The sequence below is a fragment of the Hemitrygon akajei genome, chromosome 9 (assembly GCF_048418815.1).
Source record: "Hemitrygon akajei chromosome 9, sHemAka1.3, whole genome shotgun sequence".
NCBI lineage: Eukaryota > Metazoa > Chordata > Chondrichthyes > Myliobatiformes > Dasyatidae > Hemitrygon > Hemitrygon akajei.
In genome coordinates, this window is record NC_133132.1 from 78,103,278 (window position 1) to 78,122,733 (window position 19,456).

Sequence of the window (19,456 nt, forward strand, 5' to 3'; positions counted from 1 at the left end):
AAAAAAAAAGAAAGAAAGAGTGCCTGGATATCGGAAGATCCCCACATGCTCCATAGAGTTCGTAATAACTTTAGTATATATATTTATTTATTTCCCCAAATAAACAATTATTTTATCTTCGGAGCACCTATATATTTAATCCTGTCTTTTGTAAATAAGGGCGCCAAATTTTCAAAAATGTTTCATATTTATCTCTTAAATTATAAGTAATTTTTTCAAGTGGAATACAGCTGGAAATTTCATTCTTCCAACGATCTATACTTAAATATGAATCCGTTTTCCAAGTAACTGCAATAGCCTTTTTGGCTACTGCCAGTGCAATTTTTATGAATTCTTTCTGATATTTATTCAATTTGGGTTTCGATTTTATCCCTTCAATATCGCCTAATAAAAATAATATTGGATTCTGTGGAAGTTGTGTTCCAATAATTTGTTCCAATAAAACTCTTAAATTTGTCCAAAAAGGTTGAATTTTAGAACAAGACCAAGTAGAATGTAAAAAAGTACCGATTTCTTGGTTACATCGGAGTCTTGTGTGTCCTTGAACAGAAAAAGTCTATAAAAAGTCGGGGATACAGCCCAGTCCATCACCAGAAAAGCCCTCCCCATAAAAGGGCACATCTACAAGGAGCGCTGTTGTAGCGAGGCGCCATTAATCATCAAGGACCCCCACCATTCCGACCATGATCTCTTCTCACTGCTGCCATCAGGAAGAAGGTACAAGAACCTCAAGACACATACCACCAGGTTCAGGAATAGGTATTACCCTTCAACCATCAGACTCCTGAACCAGGGTGAAATGCACCCTGACACTGAATTGTTCCTACACCCTATTGACTCACTTTCAAGAACTCTTCATCTCATGTTCTTGATATTTATTGCTTATTTATTATTATCAGTTTGTGTTTTCTTTTTTGTATTTGCTCAGTTTGTTGTCCATCTTATTGGGTGAGGTTTTTCATTGAATCGGTTGTATTTCTTTGTATTTACTGTGAATGTCCAGAAAGAAATGAATCTCAGGGTAGTATATGGTGAAATATATGCTTTGATAATAACTTTACTTTGAACTTTGCACCCTGATCAGCAATGCACTCACCACTTTTTTTTACCTCCCTTCATGTCCCTTTTGAAAGATCCAACAGCCATTCCTGGCTTGTGACAGCCAGGTCTCTACAATGGCCATGACACTGTAGTTTCAAGTACTGGTCCACGCTCTAAGTTCATCACCCTTACTCCTGACACTTCTAGCATTAAACACATTTCAATCCATCAAACTGACTTCATTTATGCCCCATCCATTGCCTACCTTTCCTCACAGTTTCTCTACACATTGCATTAATCTTTACAACTGAACCATCTTTTGTCCTGTCACTCTAGTTCCCATCCCCCTGCCAACCTAGTTTAAACCCTCCACAACAGTGCTAACAAACCTGCCCACAAGCACATTAGTCCCTCTCAAGTTCAGGTATAATCCTGAACATGTCATACCTTCTCCTCAAAGAAATATCAATGATCCACAAATCTGAAACCCTGCCCCTGAAACAATTCTTCACCCACACATTCATCAACCATATCATCCTATTCTTACCATCACGGGCACATGGCACAGGCAGCAATCCTGACATTACAACCATCGAGGTGCTGCTTTTTGGTTCCTTCCTAGCTTTCTATGTTCGCTATTCAGGACCTCATGCCTTTTTCTTCTACCTATGTCATTGACTACAACTGCTAGCCGTTCTCCTTTCCTCATCAGAATGCTGTGGACTCAGTCTGAGCCATACCTCACTCTGTAGCACACATGGCCTTTTGCTCTCTGTCTTGGAGGCCAGTTTCAGAACATCTTTCATGAGGATGAACCCTTGCAAGGTGCCAGGCCCTGATGATGCACATAGTAGGGTACTGAAAAGCTGTGCCAACCAACTGGCAGGAGTGTTCAAGGACATCTTCAATCTCTCAGTGCTGCAGTTGGAGGTTTAAAAGGGCAACAATCATACAGAAGGCCAAGAAGAGCAAGGTGAGCTGCCTCAATGGCTATCACCCAGTTGCACTCACATCTGTTAAGAAACAGATTTATTATCACCGGCATGTAACATGAAATTTGTTTACTTAGCAGCAGGTCATGCAATATATAATATTGAAGAGAGAAAAAAAATACTGCGATGAAGTGCTTTGAGAGGTTGATCTTAGCCAGAATCAACTCCTGCCTCAGCAAGGACCTGGACCCACTGCAATTTGCCTATCACCACAATAGGTCCACAGCAGATGCAGTCTCTCTGCCTCTCCACTTGGCCTTGGATCACCTGGACAATAGCAATATCGACATCAGACTGCTGCTTAGCGCTCAGTAATAATCAACACGTTCCAGACCTGTACCACCCTCTACAACTGAATCAATGACGTTTCATAGGGAGACCATGGTCAGTGCAGATCGGAAACAACATCTCCTCCTCACTGACACCCAACACTGGTGTACCTCAAGGATGCGTGTTTAGCCTACTGCTCTACTCTCTCTACACCCACAACTGCATGGCTAGACTCAGCTCAAACACCATCGACAAGTTTGCCAATGACACAACTCTTGTTGCCAGAACTATATATATACAGTATATATTTCTTATTCTAATTTATAACTTTTTTGTTATGTACTGCCACACAACATGTCACAATATATGCCAGCGATATTAAATGTGATTCTGATTTTGCTGTATTTCACTAGCCAGAGCATTGTTACCCTAGCCACTGAATAGAATAAACTGCTGATGGCAAAAGAAGTTTGCTTTCACAAACCTTTTGCTTTCTGCTAATCTTTGCTACATTTTAATTGTGTGATAGATTATAACAACTTATATTAAACCTGCAATAGGTAAATATAAGAGATGAAATAATAAACCACTACAAACCACTCACGTTATATACTTAAGTAGGTATCCTGCAGCTTTCTGGACAAGAATATGGGCAAATCTCAGGGGTATTCATGGTGGTGGGGGAAACCCAACAGAGTCACAGCATTATTCTTGCCTCTATTATCATAATGCTTTTACATAATTACACAACTGTTAAAGCACATTGCAGCCAATAAAGCATTTTCAAGTGTGATCATAGTCGTAACATAGGCAAATCTGGCAGTGGATTCATTCACAGCAAGATCTTATAAACAGTAATGAAATGAATAGAGTGATAATTTGTTTTGGTGATGTTCATCAAAGGGATAAATATTGGCTAGGATACCTGGAGAAGTCTTCTGTTCTTCTGTAAATATTGTTACTTTATTATTCCTCTTTATTAATAAGAGGGACAGGACTTTAGCTAAATATTATATTCAAAAAGGAACATCTGCAGCTAAAGTAATGTTGTGTTGCAGAGCCAATCTGGGTTATTTTTAGAAAGGAATTTGGATGGTCAATTTTTGACTTAACAGCCAAAATGGCACAAATAAAGCAAGGGATGCTATACAACATAAAAACATAGTGACAGTCCCAGGAGTAAAGAGGCAGGGATCAGTGTTGATATTTTGATGAAACTTTATGCATTCAGAATTAGATTTATTTTGAGGATTTATATCCTCTAGAAAACAGAGAAAAGAGACTTCAGCCCATGATGTCTGTGTCAAGTACAATACTAAATTAAACTAATCTCATCTGCCAGCACATGATCTCATTCCCTCCATCCCCTGCATATCGAAAAGCCTCTTGAATTCCACTGTTGTATTTGCTTCTACCACCACCCGCACAAACAGAGCAACTAGGATAGCTGGATTCCATGGGATATTGAGGAATTTCAATCCATGTAGAGAGTTTATGGTAAAGTATTTTAACAGAGGGACCACAACCCCTTGTTGTGGTTTGGAAGCTTGTGTCTCTCAATGACCTGGAGAGCTATGTTGCCTGGAGTCAGGGCTTTATGCTTTGGCACTTGGTAGGGTCACCCATGCCAATGGGGTAAAAGGGTAGAGGTCAGATTAAGAGTGGTCCACTGGTCCTCCAGGTTCGGGGGTTCAGCTCAGGGCTAACAACCCTGACTGGTAACACGAAATTGTTAAGGAAACAGCAATGAACAGTCTTTCTACATCAGAGTGTGACAGTACTCCTGAGTCTCCACCCAGGACTTTTATGACTGACATTAGTGAAAACTGAGAGGAAGCTATTGACATGATGAAGAAAGCCCTGAACACCACCAGAGATGCAGGACCTTCATTGTTGCCCTAAATGCCTGTGGCACAACAGTAGCAATTTAAAAAAGTGTAGTAACTACACTACATTACACTAATACTACTGATTTCCCTGTTGCTGATCATGTAAATCATCAAGTGGTTGGTTTATAACCCAATTATTGATGCACTAGAGGGAATATTTGACTGTTGGTAGGGCTGGCATGTTTCCTCTAATGACATATTAACTTTCCGGTAAAGCAATATGCAATAGTAATAGGATTTTGTGAGATTCCAGGATCATGCAATTGTTCACCTTTACATGGGTAAATGTACAGTATACATCAGTCTATAGGGGATACAGGTAAGAATAGAATAGAACACAATTTGTTATCATAAATATTTTATTCCTATTCCTTCCTCAACATTCTCAACGTATATGAATGGATAAGACAAAGACTGCACGAGAACTATGGCCGAGCTTTTTGAGTATATTTTATACGATGTAGAAGACAGAAATTAAGTTACCATTATCCAAATGACTGGAGCACTGATCAATGACACGTGGCTGAATTCAAAGCAGAATTCTTGGTTTCTTTTTTTGGAGAAATCTGGGCCATTATCGACAAGAACAGTATTTATTGTCCATCTCTAATTGTCCTTGATCTGAATGGCTTGCTTGTATGAGGTTAAAGGTTCATTTCAGAGGATATTTAAATGTCACCCACATTACTGTTAATCTTGAATCACACATCGATGAGGTGAGTGATCACCAGTTTTTCCCAGGATAGGGCACAGATATGAAGTATCTACAAAGCAGAGGGATTTAAAGGGGGGAGGCAACATTTTCTGCAGGGGACTGAAGTTGAAAAGTCAAAGTTGAGTTCATTGCCATATGCACAAGTATGTACAGGTGCAACAAAAAACTCACCTGCAACATCACAGGCACAGAGCAACAAATATACAACATTCACAAGAAAAATATACAAGAAAGAATGCAATTAGTACAAAAAATCTAAGGCTAAGTCCATTGTAGGGCAAAATGAGCAAAGTGGTTGTAGTGTTTCTGTACTGAGGTAATGAGTAAGTTTATGTAAGTTGGTTCAAAAGTCATATGGTGGAAAGGAAGTAGCTGTTCTTGAATCTGATACTGTGAAACTTCAGGCTTCTGTTCCCCTTGCCCGATGATAGCTACAAATCGCATGGCCTGGATGGAGGTGAACTTTAACATCAATGCTACCTTCTTACGGCACCGTGACACCACGATGGTAGGGAGAGAATTGCCAGTGATGTATTGAGCTGAGTCTATAACTCTCTGCAGCTTCTTACATTCCTTCACATTCAGTTTGCCAAACCAGATCGTGATGCAAGCAGTCAGGATACTTCCAATAGTACATCTGTACGCATTTGTTAGAGTGTTTGCTGACATATTAAACCTCCTTAATCTATTAGGAAAGTCGAGGTACTAGTGCACCTTCCTTTCTTAGTATGGCATCTATGTGCTGGGCCTAGAACACGTGATCCTATATGTTAGTGTCCATGGATTTAAAGATTCTGACCCTCATTCTGTGGAATGATCTGCTAGAAAAATGGAGGAGGTGTTTACAATTACAATGGTTAAAAGTCATTTGGACTGATAGATAGATAGATAGGAAAGACTCAGAGAGATGTGATTCAAATGCAGACAGTTGGGAATAGTTTAGGTAGGTAACTTGGTCAGCCTGGATGAGTTGGGATGAAGAGCCTGTTTTTGTTCTGTGTAATTCTATAAGACCATATAAAAACTTATGATGAAGGGTCTCGACCTGAAACGTCGACTGTTTACTCTTTTCCATAGATGCCGTCTGGCCTGCTGAGATCCTTTAGCATTTTGTGGGTGTTACCTTGAATATTTAATTAATTTAGTTAATTTGGTTTAGTTCATTAAATGACCTGGAATTTAAAAGAAAACTTAATGTTAGTAATGATGACAATGATCATCATTAAAGCCCATTTAATTTATTCATGTCCTTCAAAGAAGTACATTTGCCTTCTTTATGCATTCTGACCTATCAGTGACTCTAGATTGACTAATTGCTACTCTAGATTGCTTCTAACTGCTCTCTGAAATGATCTTTTGTGCAATTCAGTTGAAGGGCAGTTAGGGACAGAAAACACACACTGACCTCTCCAATTTTACATAATTCATTTCTTAAATCCTCAATCAGATTGCCCTCAATCTCTTTGTCACAAGGGAGTATAAATCAGTTCTTTCGCAGTCATGGGTCTCCATGGCAGATTTCTTTGCTGGGTTCTGTGCAGATGAAGGTAATCAACCTGAAATGCCAGCTCTCCATTTCCCTCCACAGGTCATGCTTGGCACGCTGAGTTTCCCCAGCAGTTAATTTTTTTCCTGCTTCAATGCTAAAATCAGAGTTAGCAGGTGACCGGTGTTCTGTAAAACTCTGGTATGCATTTTAAAATCCATTATTTGTGTGGAATTCAAGCAATCCATTTGGTTTTTGATAATGTTGATTGAGAAGATGGCACAGAAACCCGTGACGGCTTTAAAAAAGAGGAAGTCTTGATAATAAGAAAGATAAGCAGTTTTGAAATTGGTGGAATAGCTGACATTTAATTCAGTAAAACTGGCTATAGACTTGGCAGCTTCCATTCAACTCACTTTGGCAGGGCCCAGGGCAGGGACAGATGCATTCTGGAACAGGAAGAAGTGTGAAGAGCTGTTAAGGAAGTGCGTACCACCAGGATGGTAGGAATGGGGCAATAGGAAGCTTGGACAAGGTGGGAGGGTTTGTTGAAGTGGAAGATATCTTGGTCCAACATCTGGCAGACAGAACTCCAGTGCAGCACATTTATAACCCAAGCTGTGTACGATGTCCTGCCTAGTCCAGTGAACCTTTCTGCTTGGAGTAAAAGTGAGGCACCATCATATCCTCTCTGCCCTTTAGTGGGACCCTTGAACACATTTTTAGCAGCTGCCCAAAAGCCCCGAGAGAAGGTCGCTACTGCTATGCCATGACCAGGTGCTGAAGGCAGTTGCAGAAAATATCTCCTCAGCCATTAACAACTGTAAGCACCTCCACCAGAAAGCCCATAGCCTTTGTCAAAACTAGAGACTAACCACAGCCTCTACCCAGATCACCAGCAGGCTTGCTCGCTACAACCTCTGAATGGCAACTAGAAGTTGACCATGGCAAACGTTTGAAGTTCCTTGACTTCATCATCAGTGAGGCCTGCCATGGTAATTCTGACAGAAACCTCAAAGCAGGTGGTCTTGGTAGAACTGACAGTGCTTTGGGAAGATTGGATTGAGGAGGCATTTGAAAGTAGGAAAGCCAGAGACAGGAGTGAGCCTAAAGAGGTGGGGTGTCGAGGTTTTGCTGGCTGCTCGCTCTGGCCTACTCTCTCCTGGGCATTACATGGGGGACTGCACAGAAAAGAACCGTCAGGACCATCACAGAGGCTGCTGAGTGTGCCAACAGATCAAGAGGTGTGACCCATGGGCCATTGCTGCTGGAACACGAGCCAGGGCCTGATCAACCCTGGCTGGGTTCCTGGGAATGGGTGTCAGATGTTGAAAGATCTGAAACACCCGATGACCCTGGGTTACATCACTGATGATGTGTCCCAGCCTATCCTAGGATGTATCTCAGCATCTACATTAAGCCTTTCCTGTCCAAAGTGTTCCTTGTAATTTTTAAAATTAATTACATATATGTAACTTGAAAAATAGGTGAAATATTCAATCTAGCAATTCAGCTTTTCAGAAAGAAATATACCTGATTCACTACACAGTGTTTTGTATGTTGAATGCCCTCTTTACATTGCTACCATCAGGGAGGAGGTACAGGAGCCTGAAGATCCACACTGAACATTTTAGGAACAGCTTATTCCCCTTTGAACATGTCCTCGCTATTCCTCTTTCACATTGTTTATTTATTCACATAGTTACTTCTTTGGCTATCTATCTATCTACTTATGTATTTTGTAACTTATAGTAAGTTTATGTCATTCAACCATACATGATATCCATGAATACAGCCAAATGAAACAATGAGGCCAAATTGCACAGTCATTAGCAACACAAGGCAAATATAAAATAGCAGTAAATATACAGTTGTGCAAAAAAAGTGACAAAAATGCTAGTGCTGCCACAAAATAACAAATTTCAAGACTTATGTTAACCTGATTCTGACATACAGTTGCATGAATACACAGTATATTCTAGATTCTTTTTTTCACTTGTTTCCTCTATACAATCTGCAATGGAACCTGGAGTTTTGGCATCCTTAGTAAGGCATTACCTGTATTGGAATTCATTCCTTTATTGAATGTTTGTGAAATGTCCACAACTGGATGCAATGGTAGAATAACACGCATGACACAACAGAAAATGATTGCCAAAAAACTGCATCAATTTGCTTTACCTAATCTGCCTCAATGCAATTAACTTTTATTGCAAAGAACCATGCTGAAAGAATATTTGTTCTATTGGAACCACCTATAGCTACTCTTGTCACTGATGGAAAACTAACACTCACTGCAGAAAGCATTCTATATACTCGTACTTTCAGTGGGCATGGACTTGGCATTTAATCTGAAGAAACATCATCAACAGCCTGTAAATGAATTTGCAGCATCAAAATAGATATATTACACATAATCTGCTACATCGTATTTCAAATGAATTATGTATATGCGATTTTTGCTTTCATTTTATCTTCTCTCATACTAAATGTTTAATTCAAGAGATTGTGGTGCTCAACTGTACATAAAATGTCTATATTGGGAGGTCTATCAAAGATTGGCTATGCCACTGGCAAAGCAGGAATTAAGATCTGATGTATTATCAATGCTTTGTCGTTCCCATAATAAAATAGCAATTTCTGCCACACACCTAGAAAGATAAAATCCTCTCATCAGCGCAGTGTGCAGATTCACCAGTCGGTCATTCCCTCGGGCTCCAAACTGAGGAACCAGGCTTGAACCACAGACTTTCGCCACGCCCTCTGATGTCGGATCAATCAGGAGCGGCGATGCTGAGAGGCCGGGCCAATGGCAGCACACTGCGGTGTGAGGTGTGGACTGCTGCGTACGGCAGACCGACTGTGTGGCCGTGCGAAGGAAGGAGCTGCAGGCAGGAGTGTGATCATGGTTTTCTCAGTCTCATACTCATCTCTGTCTGCCTTCACCGCCGCCCGTGACTCCGGTTTCAACTAGCGAGAGGTAAGGAAAGACCAAAGCCGGGGGGAATGACCCGTGGCGTTGAGGGACGTGGCAGAGGGAGGTCGGCCCCCGGCTCATCCAGTAGCGGCCTGACTGACTGCTCGGGCTACTCGTCCTTGGATGTAGGGAGGCCTGTGCTAGGAGCAGGGGTCTGGAAGTTCGGGTGTCACTCATGCTGTCTGGGCCCTGGATCTACGATTTTCACCAGCCTGTCTGATGTGTAACCTGATATGACAGCAGGAGAGGGTGAGAGAGCTCGCCACTTACTGCGGGTCTTTGCACAGAGAAAAAAAACCCTTTTATTTTTCAATATAACTCAAGAGTTACTGCTGGATTACGCCTGCTTTACTACTCTTCCTGAGGCTTTTGCTGGTAATGTATTGAGTACATGACCGTCTTCATATACCAGAGCATTCATAGTCTAGTTGGCAGTGCTTGCAGTTATGAAATACTGCCACGAAAACACATCAGTCTTAACCCATTCACTTTCAAATTGGCATTTTGCATTTAGCTGACCTTAAACTTAACTAGTTGGCGATATCTGAGTTAACTTCTTGATCTTAAACGTGTCACTGCAAACTGAATAAGATAAAGTCTGTCCAAATGTTGGACCTTTCCTGAATATTAAAATATACATTGAAAAGGATGTTGAGTTGGGTTTGACCTGTTTATATTAATTTGCTTATCTGGTTGGAATTCTTCCTTCTATGTAAAGTCGTCAATATGTTGCTGATAGAGTTGAAGTCATATCGAGGACATATTCTGTTGATAACTGAATAAACTATTTACTCTAGAGACTTAACTGCTTGAAATTTAATTTGGTTTGCTATTGTACAATCATCTGTGGATTTTTTTCCTTTTTTAATGGTGGTGTTCTATAACTGGGGCTATTGAAATTGTGGATTGTCCTCATGCTTCAAGTTTAACCATAGCCAATGTTGCTATTGGCTTTCATTAGTTACAGTTTCCTATTTGCCATCATCAGCTTTGACAGATTTTGTACCTCTTTAATTAGAATATGCTTGGGGATGTATCCATCTCTGATGTCCACTGCCCAGAGTTGACAAAATCTCTGCTGATGAATGCTTATGCATATTTAGTAGAATACATATTCTACTAAATACAAACCCCATTTCCAGAAAAGTTGGGATATTTTCCAAAATGCAATAAAAACAAAAATCTGTGATATGTTAATTCACGTGAACCTTTATTTAACTGACAAAAGTACAAAGAAAAGATTTTCGATAGTTTTACTGACCAACTTAATTGTATTTTGTAAATATACACAAATTTGGAATTTGATGGCTGCAACACACTCAACAAAAGTTGGGACAGAGGCATGTTTACCATTGTGTTACATCACCTTTCCGATTAATAACACTTTTTAATCGTTTTGGAACTGAGGATACTAATTGTAGTAAATTTGCAATTGGAAATTTTGTCCATTCTTGCTTGATATAAGACTTCAGCTGCTTACCAGTCCATGGTCTCTTGTCTGATTCTCCTTTTCATGATGCACCATACATTTTCAATAGGAGATAGATCTGGACTAGCAGCAGGCCAGTCAAGCACACGCACTCTGTGTCTACAAAGCCATGCTGTTGTAGCCCGTGCAGAATGTGGTCTGGCATTGTCCTGCTGAAATAAGCATGGACATCACCTTGATGGCAACATATGTCTCTCTAAAATCCTAATATACGCCAAAGACATACATGCAACTCACCCATGCCGTGGACACTGATGCACCCCCATACCATCACAGATGCTGGCTTTTGCACCTTTCGCTGATAACAATCAGGATGGTCGTTTTCATCTTTGGCATGGGGAACTTGATGCCCGTTTTTTCCGAAAACTAGCTGAAATGTGGACTCATCTGACCACAGCACATGGTTCCACAGTCTTTCGGTCCATCTGAGATGAGCTCTGGCCCAGAGAACTCGCTGGCGTTTCTGCATAGAGTTGATGTATGGCTTCCTCCTTGCGTAATACAGTTTCAAGTTGCATTTCTGGATGCAGCGACGGACTGTGTTAAGTGACAATGGTTTTTACTCCTGAGCCCAGGTGTCTATAATTGTCACAGTAGCATGATGATTTCTTAGGCAGTGCCGTCTGAGGGATCAAAGATCACGCGCATTCAACAGTGGTTTCCGACCTTGCCCTTTACGCACTGAGATGTCTCGGAATTCTCTGAATCTTTTCACAATATTATGTACTGTAGATGTTGAAAGACTGAAATTCTCTGCAATCTTGCGTTGGGAAATGTTCCTTTTGAACTGACTAACAATTCTCTTACGAATTTTGGCACAAAGGGCTGAGCCACGACCCATCCTTGCTTGCAAAGACTGAGCCTTTGATGGACGCTACTGTTATACCCAGTCATGATACCTCACCTTCTACCAATTAGCCTGCTTAATGTGGAGTCTTCCAAACCGGTGTTACTTGAATATTCTGTGCACTTTTCAATCTTATTTTAACTCTGTCCCAACTTTTGTTGAGTGTGTTGCAGCCATCAAATTCTAAATTTGTGTACATTTACAAAATACAATTAAGTTGGTAAGTAAAACTATTGAAAATCTTTGTACTTTTGTCAGTTAAATAAGGGTTCACATGAATTAACATATCACAGATTTTTGTTTTTATTGCATTTTGGAAAATATCCCAACTTTCCTGGAAATGGGGCTTGTATGTATACTAGCAATACTAGTTGCAGCTATACCTTAAGAGTAGGATATAACTTACTTTGAAACATTGAAGAAGTATTTCTGCATCATGTGATGACGTTATAATTTTACCAAACATTCCTGAGTTCTATGTTATTTTGGCACTAATGCTGTACATGTGAGTATATTGAAACCTAATTGTACCTGGACATTGGGATTTAATTTCAATAATGATGAATGATGCTGCCCCTAGTGAATTATCACATTGTCAGGAGTCTTTATGGTCAAGTCTTCACTCTGTAATAGATTGTTGCTTTTAATTCTTCTTAGCCTGATTGACCATACCTTTTATAGTGATCCTGTTCATAGTTTTTTGATCTATTTTCCATATCTACATAAAATATTTAAAACAATGTTATGCACAGCATTTCTTTTCTAAGCTAGAGCCTGAATTGTTTGGTTCCAGAGTGTTGTAATTTAGAACATGATTACAGCATTTGTTTAATTTATCTATAAACCACATCCTTGAGTCACACCTGTGTTGTCTTATACTATAAAGAAAACACTAGTACAACGATCTCTCCTTCATAGATTACTCTGCCATCACTGTCTTTTTGTTTGGTTACTTGGCTATAAGAATAGCTGTTTTTTCTCCATTTGTATCTATTACTAAATAATGTATGTGCTTATTAGTGTGTCCGCAGTTCTGTGGCCCAATTACTATGATTGTACCTGTTCAAGTTGCTGTCCCATCATAGAACAGTACATCATAATATGGGCCCTTTGGTCCACAGCATTATGCTAACCTATATAAACTCACTCCACCATCAATCAACTCTTACCTGCTACATAGTCAATAACCCTCCATTCTTATTCCGTTCATGTGCCTATCTCAGGGTCTCTTAAATGTTCCTAATGTATCAGCCTCAAACACCACCCCAGGAGTATTCTATCACTGCTTTTTTTTTAAACAAACTAACTCTATCTCCCCTTAAACTTTTCTTAAAAGGATGTCCTCTGGCCAGTGCTGCCTTCGGAAAAAAGCATTTGTGGTTCACTCTGTCGCTGCTTCTTATAATCCCATTCACCTCTATCAAATTGCCTTTCATCTTAATTTGTGACAGAGGGAAAAGTCCTAGCTTGGTCAACCTTTGCTCATAATACTTGTTCTTCAATCTAGGCAGTATCCTGGTAAATCTCCTTTGCACCCTCTCTAAAGGTTCCACATTTGTCCTATAATGAGGCGACCAGAACTGAACACAAAATTTCAAGTGTGATCTGACCAGGATTTTATAGAGCTGCAACATTACTTTGCAATTAATGAGTGCCAGTACACCATATGCCTTAACAACTACTGTGGCAAACTTTCAGACGTCTGTTGACTTGGAGCCCAAGATCCCTCTGTTCCTCCTCATTGCTAAGACCCCTGCTATTAATTTTGTGCTCTGCCATTAAGTTCAATCTTCCTAAGCATGGTACTTTACACTTTTCTGGATTCAGTTCCATTTGTCACTTCTCTGTCCAGCTCTGCATTTTCTCTATACCCTGTTGAAACCTATGACAACACGCTACATTATCCACAATACCACCAAATGTTTGTATCATCTGCAAACTTACTAACCCATCCTTTAACTTTCTCATCCAAGTCACTTACAAAAGTTGCTGAAGTCGCTGCCTGCAGAATACACTCCATTGATCACTACTATCTGGCTCTGTGGACAAGCCAATTCCAAATCTGTTTCTGTGGATCCCATGCCTCATGATTTTCTGGATGAGCCTGCCATGAGGAACTTTGTCATTTGCCTTACTGAAATCCATATACACCACATTCACTGTTCTTTCTTCATCAACTTGTTTTGTCACTTCCTTAAAACTCAATTAGATTTGTGATACACAAGATAGCTATTATAAAGTCATGCAGTCTATGCTTCAGTGATCAACAACCCTGCCCTAAGAATCCTCTCCATAGTTTGCCCACATTAATGTTTCTGTTTTGGGCATTGTCAGTGATTCTGGCACAAATTGAACCAGCTGTGGCATATTGTGCTATCCCCTTTTGATACTTGCAATTCACTCAATATAAAACTTACCCTGAACCATCATAATTGGTTAGATGTAAACATTTTTTTCAAGTTTTGAATTAAATGTTAATGTATTAGAGTGGTAAATCAGTAAAACTTGATTGATGTGAGTGGGGAAAATACAATTTACATCACAAGGACAGCTCACCATCTGCAAGTAATTTTAATGTAGACCACTGCAAATTTAATTGTTTAAAAATATACAAAGGTATTTTCTAATTAGATTATGTCAGAAGTAATCTCTTCAGTAAACCAGAAGAAAGAGGAAGTTCTTTGTAAACATGCCATTATTTGCAAAATTACATTTTAGCTTTTTGGAGCTTGTTAAAAAGTGGGCACAATAGTGGAAGTTTCTGATGAGCATGTAATTGGTTTTGTTTCTAGCACTTTTAAAACTAGCATTGATCATTGAAACTTGAATTTCACAAATGCAAATTTAATACAGAACTAGGGGTTCTAGTGGAAATCATAGAAAATGATTTCAAGGTAAGACAAAGTGATTCATGTTTTAGATAGCCTAAAGTTTATATGGTGCAAAATAAGGGAAAGTGGCTAGGAATCTTGGCCTAGTCAAATCTGTAGAAAATCAAAAGTTAGCTTTATTTGTCACATGTACATCAAAAGATTGAAACATACAATAACTCTTCATCAAATCAGCAAGGGTCAGCATGTGTCATCATGCTTTTGACACCAACATAGCACAAGTTGTTCACCCTGACTATATGTATGTCTTTGAATGTGGGATGAAACCTGAACACTTGGAGGAAATTTGTGTGGATCATGGGGGAGAACATACAGATTCCTTACAGGCAGCAATGGGAATTGAACTCTGATGAAATCTGGTGCTGTGAAGCGATGCACTAACCATTGTGCTTCCATAACACGGGTGATGCTATTGCTGGAGAATTGTGTCTATCTGCATGGACATATCTGTGACATTCCTGTTTTACTTGTATGGCTCATATTTTAACAATATTTTGTTCTCATGCCAACTGCTACAGGAGCAAAGCATTGTTAATATATACATATTTTTGCATGGTTCCATAGTATTAAAAGTTATGTGTGGTGAAATGTATTTTCCAATGACAACAGAATTGTTATTGCATCGAGATATAAAGTTCTAATAGCACTCAATACATTATTATAAATTTTGTCTGCCCTAATAAAGTATTGTGTGGAGGAAAAATAAGCCCTTCATCAACATGTTCCGAAAAGTATATAAGGTTATTTTTGCATGATCTGAAGTATGTGCTACTTTTTGGTTTGCCATTTGTAGTGAGTTGAGAGGCAAAAGATGAAGAGTAGTTTGAAAGCTAAGGCGACAAGTCTCGAGGTTGTATACATACTTTGATAATAAATGTATTTGAACTTTGAATTTTAACACCATAGCACATCAGGCTGTGTTTGGTGTGACTGAATTCAGTTAATAAGATTGGATGTGTTTTGTTGATTGATTGATTCACCAGAGTGTAATGCAAACATTAATATGGCTCCAGCAGTTTGGAATAGCTATCGCTGGACGAAAGAGAGTGAAATTGTGAGGCAAACTAGACAGTAAAGTAAATGGCACCAGTTATTACCAAATTCTTATTAGAAGAAAAACATTTAAACATACGCACTTTACCAATTTACCTTCAATCCTGCAGTCAAAAGTTGAGGGGGGGAATATTCACCTTACTACATACTAATTCATTATCCAGTTACTTCTGATAATACTGCAGCTACTTATTTGGGACAACTCTTAAAGAACAAAAATAACTTGAAAATTGCTGGGATTCCCTTTGATTATTTGAGACAGGAGACTGTTAGTGTCTGTTGTATGCACATCATATGGCTGTTAGTTGCTACACTGAGATTGGAGCGATCAGTTTTTAAATAGCATTACTTCTGTGTATTAATAAAGCAGTGATTCTTGTCGTCGATAGTTGGCAAGAAATAAGTAGTAAGATAATTCAAAACTGTTTTGCTCACTATGGTTTCAAGCATTCAGGCTTGGAGATGCCAAAAGTGGCTGGGGGTGAAAATGAAACTATTTCACTACTTCAACAAGTTAAGAACTATGGAAAAATTTGAAGGTATCAGCAATCATCTTGAATATTACAATAACAATGTAGTTTTGAAGGATGCATTAATTGAAAGCATTGTTTGAAGGCAGTCCATTATCTGCACTGGGTGTCTGTGCTGATTTTGTTCATTTACAGTCCATCAAAAAACACAGCAGTGTACATGGATTAATTCCTCTGTAGTAACTATTGGGAACTAAAACATTTTATAGTATCATAGTAGCTTTGCTAGTGTTCTAATTTGCTCTCTTTCATTCAGTAAATAATTTGTTACTCAGTTAAATGGTAGTTTGTTCTTTTTATATCTTAACTATTTTCATGAAACTTTGGCTAATTGGGGTAGCTGCTTAATTGGGCCAAGATGTACTCATCCCAATATGTTCCAATTAACTGTAGTCCACTGTACTTCACTTAGTTACGCACAATGCTCTTTCTAGATACCACCTGTTTGGACAAAAACATTAATTGCATTCTGTAGTGCAATTACATGATTGCTGCATAAAAAGCACATATTTGTGTTAAATTGAGATTACAGAAAGGGTATTCTTTTTGGTGGAGAAAATATCATCATTTTCCTGTTGTATGTAATTATGTACTGAGGTACTTTGGAGCGTAAAATAGGGAAATTTGTAAGCAGTGTTGTTATGTGTAGATAAACTGCAGCCATGATCACACGTTACCAATTAAGTTGTGAATGCAAGTGATTACCACTGAAGCTGTTGCCTGAGTTTCAAAAATCTCAGTAACCCAAATACTTAGTATTATGTTCATAGCTTAGTTATCATTATTTACTTCACAATGATTAATATTTACTGCAGAAAGCAAGAGATCCTGTCTGTGGGTTTAGGTTTGGGTTGGAGAGAGAAACCCATGGTTAGCAGCATTTTAGTCACACAAAGGTCTGGCAATTACTAACTTTTACTTCCTGCCACTGATCAATTTGGCAAGGAGGCACAAATAAAACTGACTTTTACATACTGACTGGCCAGTCATGTAAAACATTATGGAAAGCCTTGTATTTAAACGTATCAAAAAATCTGTCCCACTACATCCTAAAACATTCGATCAGTGCTGACTTATTAAAATTGGTCACTTTACATCAAAAAGTCTATTTCTAAGTTTGTTAAATAGATCCACTATTTCCTATTGAAACATTTAGTTTTGCTGTGATTGTAATGACAAGCCATGCATTTAAATGTTGGTGAAATTGCCAAGTGTGTCTTGATCTTTCACTGCGGTCACGAGGCAAAATAAATAATTTCAAATATCGTCAGCCAAAGGTATGGGAATGATCTATCTAGATTTCTATGAATCCACAGTTTAATCAAAGATTACAAGTTTATGGTTTGTTTTAATGAACTTGGTCATAATATCAGAAGCAGAACTGTAAACTAGAGAGCATATTTTATATAGATTTGTTTGTTAATGAAGCTACTCTTACTAATCCACACACAGTCCTGGATAATGTGGCTTTGTGGCTACATTCTCTTATTTGCAAGTACTTAAAATTGCAAACTCTTGCCCTTTGCAAATACTAGCTGAAAGAAATTTAGAAATTAAATCAAAGATTGCATCAGATTAGTACATTTCATGTGAAAAAGCAGTATGTTCATTTAATTTTGTATTTTTTTCAGATGGTGTTTTATTTATGTGTATTATTAGGAGAACAGTTACATATCTTGGTGGTCTGAATAGTTGAAGTCACAAACAAATTTAAGTAGCTTGAATTATGGAGAAAAAAGCCTTTTGGGGAGATGTAGTAATTATTGTATGCAGAGGCTACAGAACAGTTATTCTATTATATAGAACCTTAGGTTCTCTTGTTTGCCCTTACCACTTGAATGCTGCTGTTATTGTGATCTCTACTGCATTCCTATTACCCATTTTGACCAGTTCTCTCGTCAAGCATCTGTCTTGGCCATTTATGTTTCTCAACTATTTAAGATGGCTTCCAACATCTATTGAAAGAGTTTTGAAAACTTGGGGCCAAGGGTGGGAAGAAAATTATTATTTCTGTCTTAATCCATCAAGCATGCAGTTGTAAACAATGATCCCCCCCCCCCCCCCCACCACCACCAGCTCTGGGTTCTCCTACAAAGAAATATTTTTTTTTTGTGTTTACTCTTGAAACATCCCTCAGGATCTTTATATTTTCCGTCATGTCACCACTCAGTCTTAATCTCCAGCAAATACAAGCCTTGTCTGTTGAATCTTCCTTTGTATGAAGGCCTACTCATTCCAGATATTAATCTTTTTTGAGCCTCTATAATTGCTAAACCTTAAAGAATGGTAGGATACTACTACTAAGCATCAAACCGAGTTCAATTCCATTGCTGTATGTAATCAGTTTAAGGTCTCCCTGTGACCACGTGAATTTCCTCCAGATGTGACGGTTTTTTCCCACATTCAGCAGTTAATTTGTTACATTGGGTATAGTTTGGCATGGGTTTGTTGGGCTGGAAGGGCCTATTACTGTGTTGTATCTCTAAAATTAAAAAAATGCTTAAGTCATTTTATGCAGAGGTAGGCCCTTTGACACACCATGTCCATGTCAAACATTAATTATCCACCCACACCAATTCTATTTACCAGCACTTGCTCTGTAACCTTCTATGCTAATTTGGGTGGTTTTCTAAGTACTTAAATGCTGTGCAAGAATGTCTCCATTGCCAACTCAAGCATAGCACCCTCTGGGTGTAAAATGTCCTCTGCACATTTGACTCTAAACCTCTTCCCCATGACCTTAAAACTGTGTCTTCAGTTTTAACACCTCTAACTGCAAGATTTTTGACCACTATGTTGCATTGTGGTTTGGCCTCTTTGAAACCAACCTTCCTATTCATCTTTGTAGCATCAGCAAATTTAACGACTAGCCAGTTCTTTTTCATGAAGCATCAACACTAATCGTTGAGGCATCATTTATTCCTTGACTGCCAAAAAAAGAGAGACCTCCTTATGCTTATGTTGTTTTCCATTATCCCTTTCACATGAGCTTGTTCTCTGCAATGTTCTCTAATATGTCATCTTTCTCACTTACCATCTAGAGAACCTAGTGTATCCACTGGTACCCCTTTTATCCTTAGCATATATTAATTCTTATTTCCTTTAAATTAAAATATTTTGCCTTTGCAAATCTCTGACTTTACCTGATTACATAGAATTTTTCAAATTGCACAGATTATGGTTTGTAGTCTCGTGTGATTTGTCTCTGATTCTTTTTGAATAAAATAGGTTTGTTTTTTTCAACTGCTATGGAACTTTCCATAAATCTTGAGTAAT

The 19,456-nt window shown here is 38.7% G+C and overlaps 1 protein-coding gene across 4 annotated transcripts in view; it reads left to right on the forward strand.

The window, feature by feature from the left end:
* Positions 1 to 9,231: 9,231 nt before the first annotated feature.
* Positions 9,232 to 19,456, forward strand: part of ibtk (inhibitor of Bruton agammaglobulinemia tyrosine kinase) — a 119,366-nt gene continuing 109,141 nt past the window's right edge. For all 4 annotated transcript variants that reach the window (XM_073056416.1, XM_073056415.1, XM_073056418.1 and 1 more), the window contains exon 1: positions 9,232 to 9,373. The gene's annotated coding sequence lies outside the window, so the exon portion shown is untranslated. The remainder of the gene's footprint in view (positions 9,374 to 19,456) is intronic.